Source organism: Podarcis filfolensis, assembly GCF_964270895.1.
Source record: "Podarcis filfolensis genome assembly, chromosome: 12".
Classification (NCBI taxonomy): Eukaryota; Metazoa; Chordata; class Lepidosauria; order Squamata; family Lacertidae; genus Podarcis; species Podarcis filfolensis.
In genome coordinates, this window is record NC_139614.1 from 53,073,277 (window position 1) to 53,087,955 (window position 14,679).

Below are 14,679 nucleotides of genomic sequence, written 5' to 3' on the forward strand. Positions count from 1 at the left end.
ACCAACAGAGACACAACCACTATTTTACATTACATTTCTGGCCAAGCTTCATTCTGGGGGGGGGGGGAGGCGTCCTGTTTGAAGTGCAACCAGGCAGGGCACACTTTTGTTCAAAATGTGGGAATGTTCAGGGATGCAAGAGAGGATATGTTGTTTGATTTTAGCCTTTCCAACTTGTGTAAACAAGTTCACAATTTTGCAGAGTAACATTCCCCCTTTTAAACTCACAGCGGATACGTTTGCTCAGGCTCACTAAAGCCTCTATAATAACTGTTCTGGTATTTCCCCCTTATTCCCTCATAAAAGATAAGACACAACACAGTCTTCTGTAAAAGTATAAAAAGAGTTTACTCACTCACATTCTGTTCACAATCGGATCCCAGAAGGCAGACTTAGCTGAGAAAAATAACATACACCTGGAAACTATCTCATAAGGAGACAGGCCCTTTGTCCTCTCTTGGCTGGAAGCCAAGAGAGCATCTTTGGCTAAGCAGATGTTGCTTCTTTGACGAATGTAGTCAGAGAGAGAGAGAGATGGCTGCCCTGCCCTGTGCTTTTGTCCTTACCTGCACAGGTGAGGCCACGCCCACCTCTAGTCACATACAGAGGAAGTCTGTTCCAGCCTAGAAGGAAACAGGAAGTTTACCTGCTGGCTGGACAAACATTCCTCCCCATGCGTAAACATGGTCACTCTAGGAATGTTGTACTTGACTGCTCTTGTGTTTCACATCCCACACAAAAACGGTCCTATCCCATTTTCCTCGCGACGGGTGGCAACCTTACTGGAAATGCTTCTCACCCTCGTTGAGGGTTTTTGCTTGGCTGGGGGGCATCCTTGGACTCTGAAGGTGCCTCTTCCTTGCGTAAATGGAGGACAGAGAGCTGAGTGCGAATGTCTGTGGAAACCAGCCTACTGTTCAAAGGCAAACATGATCTTCATTGTCCTGCCTCCAGCCCCACCAACCACTAACCTGTGGCCTCGGGGAAGTTGCCCAGAAGGGATTGTGGCCCTTGGTTTTCCGCCTCTGCCCCTAGTTAATTGGAACGTATCCATTTGCACCATGCAGTTGATGATAGCCTTCACTGGAGAGACTGTTCAGCCTTCCAGAAATGTAATGTAAAACATAGTTTCATAGCAAAATCCAAACCAAAGCTGATTGTCTCTCTGGCCTGGTTTTAATGCTTGCCTTCCTTTCCTTTCTTTTGCCCTATGTAAATTCTGCACAATGTCTGATCTGATCTTTGCCCTCACTTATATTATTTTAAATGTATTTCCCAACATGCTGTGGAATGTGGGATTATTCCTTGTAACGCAGCACTAAAAGAACCTTCCAGAGTAATAACTCAGTTCCCCAAATCAGTGGCGTTGGTTTTTTTTTGTGTTTTTTAAGGCCCTGTTGCTTTTCCTAATGAAAAAGGGGGATTTAAGAACAAGATCTCGAGGCCTCACAAAGGAAAACAACATCATAATAATTCAAAAAATCCCTTTCCCAATGCATTAAAACCCTTTAGTATTTGACGGAGCCGGCAATTTAGTAGCTTAATCCATTTGGCAAATGCAAGACAGTGCAGGCCTCAATGGTCCCCGGCTTGGAGGTTTTGTTTGGGAGAGTGTTTGCTAACTGAATTCAATAAGGGAAGGAAAACGCTCTGCTTGTTTTAATCAGGAGGGAAAAGAGGACCTTCTCACAATGTCCAACATTGCCTTGGCTTTGGGAAAGTGAGAGAGCCTAGAGGTCTGAGTTGCCAGAGGGCCGTTGTCCCCGAAACACGGCCGTGCCATCTGGTGGGAATTCTCCTCTGTCCGCTGGCTGCCCCCCTCCCAATTTCAACTAGGCAAATGCTAATCTCCTGACATTTCACCCAGCAAACAATATTCCTGGTTGTGATACAATGGAGGCTTAAGCAGGAAGGAAGGCACTCTGGCGCATGCAACAGAGGCGAGGATGCACAGAACAGGCCCACCTGCACATCCTTATGTGAGATGCGAGGGACCTGTAGCCTTCCAGATCTTGTGGGGCTCCAGATCCCATCACGCCATAGCCAATGGCCAGGGGCAGGGCCCATTAGCCTTGGTGAGGTAGTCACCTCAGGCAGAAGCCCGGGAACAGTGGGGGTGTGTGGCAGATCTAAAAACATAGATGTGTTCCGGATCACACATTGCTTTGAAAAGTGGGAATTGGGCACTGTATTTTTCGCTCCATAAGACGCACCTCACCATAAGACGCACCTAGTTTTTAGGGAGGGAATGCAAGAAAAAAATGTTCTTTAAAGGGAGCACTGAGCAAAGCCTGTATGCATCCCAGGCTCTGCTCAGCGCTCCCTTTCACGAGCCACGTGGAGCGTGTGTGTGCCGCTTGCAGGCTTTTCCCTGAGGAGGCAGAAGGGCAGCCTGTCACTGACTGGTTGCCCTCTCCCTCCTCGGGGAAAATAATAATAATAATAATAATAATAATTTATTATTTATACCCCGCCCATCTGGCTGGGCCTCCCCAGCCACTCTGGGCGGCTTCCATAAAAACCAAAAATACAGTAAAATATCACACGTTAAAAACTTCCCTGAACAGGGCTGCCTTAAGATGTCTTCTGAATGTCAGGTAGTTGTTTATCGCTTTGACATCTGCTGGGAGGGCGTTCCACAGGGCGGGCGCCACTACCGAGAAGGCCCTCTGCCTGGTTCCCTGTAGCTTTGCTTCTCGCAATGAGGGAACCGCCAGAAGGCCCTCGGCGCTGGACCTCAGCGTCCGGGCAGAATGATGGGGGTGGAGACGCTCCTTCAGGTATACTGGACCGAGGCCGTTTAGGGCTTTAAAGGTCAGCACCAACACTTTGAATTGTGCTCGGAAACGTACTGGGAGCCAATGTAGGTCTTTCAAGACTGGTGTTATATGGTCTCGGCGGCCGCCCCCAGTCACCAGTCTAGCTGCCGCATTCTGGATTAGTTGTAGTTTCCGAGTCACCTTCAAAGGTAGCCCCACGTAGAGTGCATTGCAGTAGTCCAAGCGGGAGATAACCAGAGCATGCACCACTCTGGCGAGACAGTCCGCGGGCAGGTAGGGTCTCAGCCTACGTACCAGATGGAGCTGGTAAACAGCTGCCCTGGACACAGATTTGACCTGTGCCTCCATGGACAGCTGTGAGTCCAAAATGACTCCCAGGCTGCGCACCTGGTCCTTCAGGGGCACAGTTACCCCATTCAGGACCAGGGAATCCTCCACACCTGCCCGCCTCCTGTCCCCCAAAAACAGTACTTCTGTCTTGTCAGGGTTCAACCTCAATCTGTTAGCCGCCATCCATCCTCCAACCGCCTCCAGACACTCACGCAGGACCTTCACCGCCTTCACTGGTTCTGATTTAAAAGAGAGGTAGAGCTGGGTATCATCTGCATACTGATGAACACCCAGCCCAAACCTCCTGATGATCTCTCCCAGCGGCTGCATGTAAATGTTGAAAAGCATGGGGGAGAGGACAGAACCCTGAGGCACCCCACAAGTGAGAGCCCAGGGGTCTGAACACTCATCCCCCACCACCACTTTCTGAACACGGCCCAGGAGGAAGGAGCGGAACCACTGTATGACAGTGCCCCCAGCTCCCAGCCCCTCAAGACGGTCCAGTAGGATGTTATGGTCGATGGTATCAAACGCCGCTGAGAGATCCAGCAGAACTAGGAAACAGCTCTCACCTTTGTCCCTAGCCCGCCGGAGATCATCAACCAGTGCGACCAAGGCAGTTTCAGTCCCATGATGAGGCCTGAATCCCGATTGGAAAGGATCCAAATGGTCCGCTTCTTCCAGGCGTGCCTGGAGTTGTTCGGCAACCGCTCGCTCAATCACCTTGCCCAAGAATGGAAGATTTGAGACTGGGCGATAGTTGGCCATCGTGGCCGCATCTAAAGATGGTTTTTTAAGAAGCGGTTTAATAACCGCCTCTTTCAGCGGGTCTGGGAAGGCTCCCTCACGGAGGGAAGCATTCACCACCCCACGAAGCCCATCGCCCAGTCCTTCCCGGCTAGCTTTTATAAGCCAGGATGGGCAAGGATCCAGGAGACAGGTGGTTGGTTTCACTCGTCCAAGCAGCCTGTCCACATCCTCGGAGGTAACAGATTGGAATTGATCCCACTCAACTTGACTAGACAGAACTCTAGCACTCTCCCGCCCCGGCCCTGCTCCCACGGTGGAGTCTACTTCTTCCCGGATCTGAGCGATTTTATCTGCAAAAAACTTTGCAAAATCATTGCAGGAGAACATGTGGCCCGTACTGGGCCCCGATGTTGCAGGTGGTTCCGCTAAATTGTGAACCACCTGAAAAAGTCTCCTGCTGCTGTTTTCTGCAGATGCAATAGAGGCGGTGAAGAAATTCTTCTTCGCCGTCGCTATCGCCACTTGGTAGGCTCGACGTTGAGCTCTAACCTGTGTCCGGTCAGATTCGGAATGAGTTATCCGCCACCGGCGCTCTAGCCGTCTCAACGATTGTTTCATTGCCCTCAGATCCGTGGAAAACCACGGGGCAGTCCGGGCTCCATGCAATCGGAGAGGGCGCTTCGGAGCCAAACAGTCAATAGCCCTGGTTAACTCCACATTCCAGCGGGCCACCAGGGAATCAGCTGAAAGGCCATCAACATGGGATAAAGCACCCCCTACCACTCTCTGGAAACCATTTGGATCCATTAAGTGGCGGGGGCGGACCATCCGAATTGGTCCCACCTCCCTGCAGAGGGGATGGGTAGCAGAGAAGTCCAGTTGCACCAGGAAGTGATCTGACCATGGCACTTCTTTCGTTTCGCTTTTACTTAGTGTCAGATCACCAACATCCATAGAGGTAAACACCAGGTCCAAGGCATGTCCACGGCTATGGGTTGGGCCAGACTTATGCAGGGACAGCCCCATGGAGGCCATGCTTTCCACGAAGTCCCGAGCGGCCCCTTGTAAGGTCGTGTCGGCATGGATGTTAAAATCCCCTAGGACACACACACGCTCCTAGGCCACACACACGCTCCACGCGGCTCTTGAAAGAGAGCGCGGCTCTTGGGGGCTTTTCTGGGAGCTGGGGGAAGGGACAGAGCGTGGTCAGAGGGAGAAAACTGGGAAGAGGTGGTGTCAGAAGCCGAAGACGCAATCGGTCTTTTTTGTTTTGTTTTGTTTAAATCTTCATTTCATTTAATTATTATAACATGGAATATATGCTCTAAGGCAGAGGTTCTCAACCTGTGGGTGCCCAGATGTTGTTGGACTACAACTCCCATCATCCCTGACCACTGGTCATGCTGGCTAGGAATGATGGGAGTTGTAGTCCAACAACATCTGGGCACCCACAGGTTGAGAAACACTGCCTAAGGTATGCAGCGTAATGTATTACATTAATAAAATCTCTGTTTTCCATTCTGTATCATTCTATTATTGTGACTTCCCTCCACCACAGCTCGACATCCTTTAATATATTTTGAAATTATCATTGTGTTATATACATTGATTATTTTGGCCCCCTGAACGATCTTAACAATGATTTTTTCTCATCTTTACAAACTTGATCCATGCATATCATTAAATTCGTTTTGGAACGCTATTTTGTCATATATTCTTCTAAGCAGTTCCATTCCTTCTTAAGTTTTTGATTCGACTAACGTCTAATGGTTGCTGTCATTTTAGCTAGTTCTATAAATTCACATAATTTGTTAAACCAATCCTCTATTGTGGGGACGATGTCCCCTTTCCAATTTTTAGCTATCAACAACCTGGCAGCAGCCGTGGCAGATAAAAAATATTCTTTTCTTATCATTAGGGGTGTCCTTAGTGAGCTGGGAGAGGCTGGGGCAGAGAGCAGTCTAGAATTAGAGGCAGAAGCGGAGGCTGGAGAGAAGGGAGGCCGAGAGGCAGAGATGAGTCTGGCTGGTGAAGAAGCCAGGCTGTCTCTCCCTCCTGCTGTGACCAGCTCCCCTCTCTTCTGGTCTCCCAGAACACAAAGAGGTATGAAGAGAGCGGAGTAAAGACAGGCAAGACGACAAAGACTCAGATTGGTTGGGAAGGAACCAGGGGAGGAGAGGACTTAGGCAGCTTTGGGAAGCCAGGGATGTTCTGTCCCCACAACAGCCTCGTTGGGGCAAGATCTACTGGGGAGAGTTGCTGCGCTCTCTTGGCCTGGTCTCCTGAGCTGTCATGTTTCTTTGAATAAAGAGGTATATAACTTCGCTGAAGCTGTGTGAGTTATTTCTACGTATCTACAGGACTGCCTCTCCTGGTATGCCCCGCAGAGGACCTTAATGTCCATGAATAACCATAGTTTAGAGGTCCCGGGCCCTAAGGAAGTCAGACTATCCTCCACCAGGGCCAGGGCCTTTTCAGTGATGGCTCCGACCTGGTGCAATGCTCTGTCCCATGAGCCCTTCAGGATTTAACCTCCTTCCGTCAGGCCTGTAAGACAGAGCTATTCCGCCTGGCCTTTAATTTGAATTCAGCCTGATCTTTTATTTCCCTTCTCTTCCCTCCCCCTCCCCCCTCCCCTTTTATGAAGATCACCCGCTCTGGGACCCCATAGCTAATTCTCTCCTGGCCTCCTCGCTGGCCCAAGTAGGGCCAATTCAGCCAGCTAGCCCTGGGGATTATCTAACTGATTTTTTATTTTTATTATTATTCATGTTTTTATACTGTATTTTATGCTGCTTTTATAATTAAGTGTTTTCAGGTGTTTTAAATTTGTTGTTAGCTGCCCCGAGCCCGGTTTTTGAACCAGGAAGGGCAGGGTATAAATAATTTTTTTATTATTATTATTATTATTATTATTATTATTATTATTATTATTATTGCTGACATGCTCCAGGCACCTGCTCCCAACAGTTTCTCATGAAAATCAAATCTACCCCCATCCCTAGTTGGGGAGGTGTGGTCTAGTATACGAGAACTAGCTATGATTCCTGCATTGCAGTGGTTTGGAGGAGATCTATGATAAGAATGTGCAGAATTCTGCAGACAATTGTGTGTGCACCATTCTGGGTGTGAAATAAACACAACCTCTCCTTCCTACGACGGGCTGTGTGTGCATGCGCACACACGCATGCGGTTGAAATTTTTTGGCACAATTACTGCCCAAGTTCAGATGTTACAGTCAGTTTTGCTTTATATGCATATTGGAGAGGATACTAAATTGCAGAATCACTCACCAGGCTGTATCTCAACTCCCTTGATTTAATGTCAGATCTCTCCACATAACATAACTCGTCTCCCTTATAGAATTTGTTGAACAACCTTTGAGAGATCAGAGGATAGCCTGGACGCAGTCTGGAGGAGAGAGCCAAGTATGATATACAAAAGAAAATGTCTGGGCCCGGTGCCATTGGAATATCATCAGATACGAACCAATCCTAAGGGCATGTTGCGAATGAAAGGTAAGAATCTGTCCTCCCCCACCACCCCTCTTTGAAAGTATGTGGAATGGGATGAAAAAAGTAAACGAACGTTGATCGGTGTTTGATTGTCTAGCAAATTTACTATGGAAAATTGCGGGGTCTCTGATGAATAGTTGGAGGGTTTGAACGCCGGCCTGTGCCAATAAAACCTAAATGTATTTTTCAGAAGTAAAGATAACAAGGAGCTCAGCTGAGATGCGAGGAACAATATGAAGGGTAAACATTGCATTTTTAAAATAAATAAATCAATCTTTTTCTTCTTTTTTAAAAATGGAAAATAAGGATCCAATTAGTGGGAGGGTTTGCATAGATTCTACAAAGGAGATAAAAAGGGGGAGATGTAATTGGAAACACTGGCACTCAGTATCAAACTATCCAAAGCATGTTATCTAAGCTGAAATGCTTTTCTCGGAGAACGAAAAGGGTCGATGCTCCCGCGGGGGTTAGCAGCGGAGAGCAGCAACGACAAAGTTTCTGGATTTATGAGAGGCTCTCGCTTGAGATGTTGGTAGCGTTGAGGGAAGGAGAGCGCTGCTGGGTCCGACCAAGGTCCATCTAGTCTGGCAATCGGTTGCCACAGCAGTCAACCAGGCATCTCTTCTGGAAAGCCGCTAAGCTGGACCTGAGTGCCACAGCACTGTGATTCCCTACAGCTGATATTCAGAGGCAGTGGAGACATAACTTAGCCCTTGTGGCTAGTAACTACTGATGGTCTTATCTTCTGTGAACTTATCTATCCTCTTTCAAAGACATCCATTTTGGCCATAATAATAATAATAATAATTTTTTATTTATATCCCGCCCTCCCCAGCCGAAGCCGGGCTCAGAGCGGCGAACAACAGTAAAAATAACACAGTTTACATAAAATCACAATCAATTAATTGAAATACATTCTAAAATCAATTCATTCTAAAATCAATTCAGAGTCAAATTCATGGCAACCATTGGGCTAGAGTTCTGTGAGGATTACCAAATGAGGGGGTCAGACTGTGCCTTGGCCAAAGGTCTGGTGGAACAGCTCTGTCTTGCAGGCCCTGCCAAAGATGTCAAGTCCCATAGGACACCAGTCTCTTGTGACAGAGCGTTCCAACAGATCGGGGCCACAGCTGAAAAGGCCCTGGCTCTGGTTGAGGCCAGCCTAACCTCCCTGTGGCCCGGGACCTCCAAGACGTTTTTGTTTGAAGACCGTAAGGTCCTCCGTGGGACATACTAGGAGAGGCGGTCCTGTAGGTACGAGGGTCCTAGGCCGTATAGGGCTTTAAAGGTTAAAACCAGCACCTTAAACCATCTCGCTGCTTCTTGTAGGAGCAAGTTCCAGAGTTAAGCTCTGTGCTGTGCAAATGAATTTTATCTTTTGTGGCAGAAAATGGCACACAACTTACGCCCCAGATATCTGAAAAACTGCCTCCTTCCCTACAGACCCTCCTGGGTGCTAAGACCAGCAGAAGGGACCCTCTTGCTAGTTTTACCTTCCCTCAGAAATTTGGGTTGTGGTGGACCAGAAGAGAGCATTCTCTGCGGCAGTCCCTAAATTGTGGAAATCCTTCCTCAATGTACAGGTTTCAGTGAATTCTAAGAATGCACCTGACCTGGGACACCTGAGATGTTTGATTCCAGGGCCGCCTTATTACCGTGACTCTGCTTAACTGTTTTTTAATTCTGAAGTGCACCCCAAGCAAAACATGAGTCTACAGTGTGATGCAGCAGCAAAAAACCCAAAACCCTAATGCTATTCTAGGCTTCATCAGCAGAAGTAATAGTGTCCAGATCTAGGGAAGTAATAGGCCCTCTCTATTCTGCTTTGGTCAGACCACACCTGGAGTCCAGAGTCCAGTTCTGGGCACCACAATTTAAGAAGGATATTGACAAGTCGGAAGGTGTGCAGAGGATAGCAACCTAGATGATCAAGGGTCTGGAAACCAAGCCTTAGGAGGCAAGGTTGAAGGAGTTCAGTCTAGGAAAGAGGAGAGGATATACGTTCGCCATTTTCAAATGACCACTGGGAGGAATGCAGAGAGAAGGAAGGGCATGAGAAGCCTTTGTACTAGGTATTTTAGGTCAAGACATACAGAAAGAAAAGAGGACTTTATTTATGTATGCCACTACAGCAGCAAGAATGTTGATTGCACAAAATTGGAAAACTGGAGAAATACCAACCAAAGAACAATGGCAAGAGAAGTTGATGAACTATGCAGAACTGGCAAAAATGACAGACTAAGAGAAAAAGACAACAGAGACTTTGAAAAAGAATGGAGACCATTTATATTATAGTTGCAGAAACAAAGTTGATAGACTTGATGGCAGGATTTAAATAAACATTCACACTATTGTTGTTTAGTCGTTCAGTCGTGTCCGACTCTTCGTGACCCCCTGGACCAGAGCACGCCAGGCACTCCTGTCTTCCACTGCCTCCCGCAGTTTGGTCAAACTCATGTTCGTAGCTTCGAGAACACTGTCCAGCCATCTCGTCCTCTGTCGTCCCCTTCTCCTTGTGCCCTCCATCTTTCCCAACATCAGGGTCTTTTCCACGGAGTCTTCTCTTCTCATGAGGTGGCCAAAGTATTGGAGCCTCAGCTTCAGGATCTGTCCTTCCAGTGAGCACTCAGGGCTGATTTCCTTAAGGATGGATAGGTTGGATCTTCTTGCAGTCCATGGGACTCTCAAGAGTCTCCTCCAGCACCATAATTCAAAAGCACCAATTCTTCGGCGATCAGCCTTCTTTATGGTCCAGCTCTCACTTCCATACATGACTACTGGGGAAAACATAGCTTAGAAATTATTTAGAAGATAGAGAAGTATTATGGTGTATTTACTTTTATTTTTATGTTTTTAAGTTCGATGTTATGTTGTTAATAACGTTTTCTGTTAAGAGGTAGCAAAGTGGTTGAAAAGAGAAACAAACCAGAAGCGGAAGTTGGGAGAAGCCTAGTAGAGGAGGGAGGAAGGAATATATAGTAAATGTTAAGATTTTGAGATGTATGTAATGAATGAAAAAGAAAAATGAATAATAAAAAAGAGACAGAAGGAAGGGCAACTTAAGCAGCACAACCAGACGCCTTCATCTGCTCCAGCTGCAACAAAACATGTCTCTCCCACATTGGGCTCTACAGCCACAGCAGGCGCTGTAACCCTCCAACAGCTTGACCTCACCCACAAAGGCTCATTGTCTCCTGAGACAGATGGATGCCAAGCAAAGGGCTGTCTCATGGAAGATGGAGCAAGCTTGTTTTCTCCTGTCTGGAGGGTAGCACCCAAACCAATGGATTCAAGTTACAAGAAAGGAGAATCCGACTAAACATTGGGAAGGGCTTTCTGATAATAAGAGCTGTTCGACAGTGGAACAGACTCCCTTGGAAGGTTGTGGACTCTCCTTCCTTGGAGGTTTTTAAGCAGAGGTTGGATGGCCATCTGTCATGGATGCTTGAGCTGAGATTTGAAAGCCTTGCCAGGCCGTGGTCCTTCACGCCTACTCGGCCCTCCAACCACGCCTGCTTCCAACCTCCCAACTTCACGTTTGTGCCAGCCTTGGTGTGACGCCTGTGGCATCACGCTGGGTCCTAAGGAAAGGGTTAAAGGAGTGTGAAGTGATTGGCAGTGGGAACCCAAGGGGACGAGTTAGAGTTAGAGTTGTTGAGGAGTCAGTCGGGTGTTAGAGAAAATAGAGGGAGGATAATTCTGTGAGTTGGGATAGTTTGATGTGAGAGAGTGAGAGAATCTGTTAAGAGGAGTCAGACAGACAGTTGGGATAATCAGTTAGAAGTTATTAGGAAGGTATAGCCTGGTAAAGAAACTAAGATTAAGAAACTGACAAGAAAAATTATCCGAAACCATAAACGAGGGCCTTCTGGCGGTCCCCTCATTGTGAGAAGCAAAGCTACAGGGAACCAGGCAGAGGGCCTTCTCGGTAGTGGCGCCCGCCCTGTGGAACGCCCTCCCATCAGATGTCAAAGAGATGAACAACTACCTGACATTCAGAAGACATCTTAAGGCAGCCCTGTTCAGGGAAGTTTTTAATATGTACTGTTTTTAACACTTTTACTGTACTGTTTTTAACACTTGATTGGGAGCCGCCCAGAGTGGCTGGGGAAACTCAGCCAGATGGGTGGGGTATAAATAAATTATTATTATTATTATTATTATTATTATTATTATTATTATTAACTTGTTAATGCTTATAAAATAAACTTGTTTATTTGGATTAATGTTAACAACTGTCGGGACTCCATGTGTACCTGAGAGAAACGGGTTGGTGGCAGCGGGGAAGCGAGCACAGTGGTGGCACAGGGATCAATAGACCGCCAAACGTCCGGGGACCCTGTGTGATCCGTCCATGTAGCCGTCTCAGCCTTGCCTGGATAACGGCTGCAATCCTGACCCCACTTACCCAGGAGGAAGCCTCATTGGATTCAGTAGGCCTTCTGATTAGACATCTTAGGCTTACGCTGCAAGTCACGGCAGCCTCCCCCTCACTCTGAAGCACAGAGCGGTAAAGAACTCTAATTAAAGATTATCCAATATTGCTTGCAAGGCGAGGGTTCTCTGGAAAGAAGGGCGGGGGGGAGGCCGGGAACGAAGCAGCCAGCAGCGCAAACACTTGTGATGGGCTGGCAAACTGCCCTGCATACCAAGCAATCCTGTCTGACTAGCCCAAATCCTCTGAGGATGGGAAACCCTAGTTTCATTCAGATTCGGAACAACTGCAGAGAGATGAATCAGCGCGGTGATATCACTCCTGCCTTGATGCTAAGGCACGCCAGTTGTGTTTCGAGCCCCCAAGCGCTCAGGGGCAGCCCAAGACCAGGGGGGGAAAAGAGAGAAGGGAATAAAATGAAATAGACTTTCCACTTGCGCGCCTGGTCTATTGTTCTCCTGTCCCTTGAACTGCCTGCCAAACTTGCCTCCTACTCCATCCCTTCGGCACGTCGGTAATGGCAGACTTCTCCCCCAAAGAGATTTCCAGCCCATTCTCCCTTTGTGGAGAATGCCTCTGTTAAAGACCATGGAATATTTTGCACCTCCTGGAGCAGGTGGGAGGACAGACGCCAGGAGAGGGAGGGAGGCTCCATATCTTCCGACGTGACGTGACTTTTTCCAAAGAGGACCTCCTCGCTTGAGTCAAGATGGATATTTTTTTCCACCGGGGATCCTCCTTCGAGATCTTTCGCGGGTGAAAGGAAATAAAGAAGGGTCACACTCCTTAAATGCAAGCCCGTAAATATTGCAATTAGGGACGCGGGTGGGTTAAACCACAGAGCCTAGGACTTGCTGATCAGAAGGTCGGTGTTTCAAATCCCCAAGTCTGGGTGAGCTCCCGTTGCTCGGTCCCAGCTCCTGCCCACCTTGCAGTTCAAAAGCATGTCAAAGTGCAAGTAGATAAATAGGTACCGCTCCGGCGGGAAGGTAAACTGTTTCCGTGTGCTGCTCTGGTTTGCCAGAAGCGGCTTAGTCATGCTGGTCACATGACCCGGAAGCTGTACGCCGGCTCCCTCGGCCAATAAAGCGAGATGAACGCCGCAACCCAGAGTCAGTCACGACTGGACCTAATGGTCAGGGATCCCTTTACCTTTACCCTTTGCAATTAGAAAGAGGTGAAATTCTCAAAGAATTGGGTTTAAAAAACAAAACAAAAGCCCACTTGCTTTGAAACAAACTAATTTCAGTTTTGAAAAGGTTCGCTATTTTTATCTATATATGGGCACAGTTTCAATTTCCCGCCTGCCTTTTCCCTCATGAAAAGTCTGTCTGTTTCCTGCTGGGGATGCTGGGACACTGGGTGGTGAAGGATGTGCCATCTGAGGTAAATTTTGGGGCCTTTGGAGAGGCAGAGGAGGAGGAGAGCTTTCTCAGGGTTCACCAAATGCTCCACAAGCCTTGAGCCACTTCTAGGTGAGCAGGAGTTATTACCCATCTCTGCTTTAGATTCCGTAGATGTCATAGGCCCAGACTATCTAAAGGACAGTCTTCTTCCAGACAGACTTCTTCCAGCTGAGTTTGCTTCAGAGGCCTTTGCCTCTGGAAGATAGCCTGGCTGGCATCATGGCTGGCACCAGTGGGGAGACCACTGCCCGTAGCTTGTGGCCAGGCATAGTTTGGTTTGGTATGCTGAGGTTCTCATTGGTAGCAGAGATCGCCTAGAAGTGGAGGCCAGAATAATAATAATAATAAATAATAATTTTTTTTAAAGAAATATTTATTAAGATTTTACAGAAACAAATATACAAAAACACATAATAAAAAAACAAAAAAATAAGAATAAACACACAGAAAAAATACAAAAAATTAAAAACAATTCTTTTTCATAATTTAAAACTCATTTGCTTGTTTCTTTGACTTCCTCACAGCTCCCCTTCTTGTATTACCATTTAAATAATCAAATCAGCAAATCCTTACCCTCTTTCGTTTATCTTATCTCTATAACATTTTATAACTCAGTATTTTCATCCATTATCAATTCAATATAATAAATTTTATTTATACCCCACCCTCCCTGGCCAGAGCCGGGCTCGGGGTGGCTAACACCAGTAAAATTACAGGAAAAACATAATAGGGGGAAAAACAGAAACAGAAACCAATTTAAAACAGAGGTTAAAATGCAATTTAAAATGCAGCCTCATTTTAAAAGTAGCCCATAGATCAAAACCATAAGGGGAGGGAAATATAAGGGTCAGACTGAGTCCAAACCAAAGGCCAGGCGGAACAGCTCTGTCTTGCTGGCCCTGTGGAAAGATGTCAAGTCCCGCAGGGCCCTGGTCTCTTGTGACAGAGCGTTCCACCAAGTCGGGGCCAGTACTGAAAAGGCCCTGGCCCTAGTTGAGACCAATCTAACCACCTTGCGACTTGGGACCTCCAAAATGTTATCATTTGTGGACCTTAAGGTCCTCTGCGGGGCGTACCAGGAAAGGTGGTCCTGTAGCACCAAGAAAGGATGGATGGATGAGGCAGGGTGATTGCACTGTATACAATTGCAATAAATAAAATAATAAAGTGACAAAGGTGAATTCTGAGAAATTTCGGGAGCAAACCCATTTCCTTTCCCACCCCCTCTTCTTAAGCAGAGACTATATGTGACCCTGACCGTTTTGCATGCCCACACTTTCCTCTCTCCCGCCCTGTCGAGGGAGGTCCAAAAATTGTATCAAAGGGAGCATTCCAACTCCCTCAAATTGTAGGCGATGGCTTTGGGATGACATCAAGCGAGTTGCTGCAATTGCCCCACCAATTTCTCACCCGGCCTCAGGCTCTTTTATTAAAACCTGATGGGACAAATTTATCCCCATCTT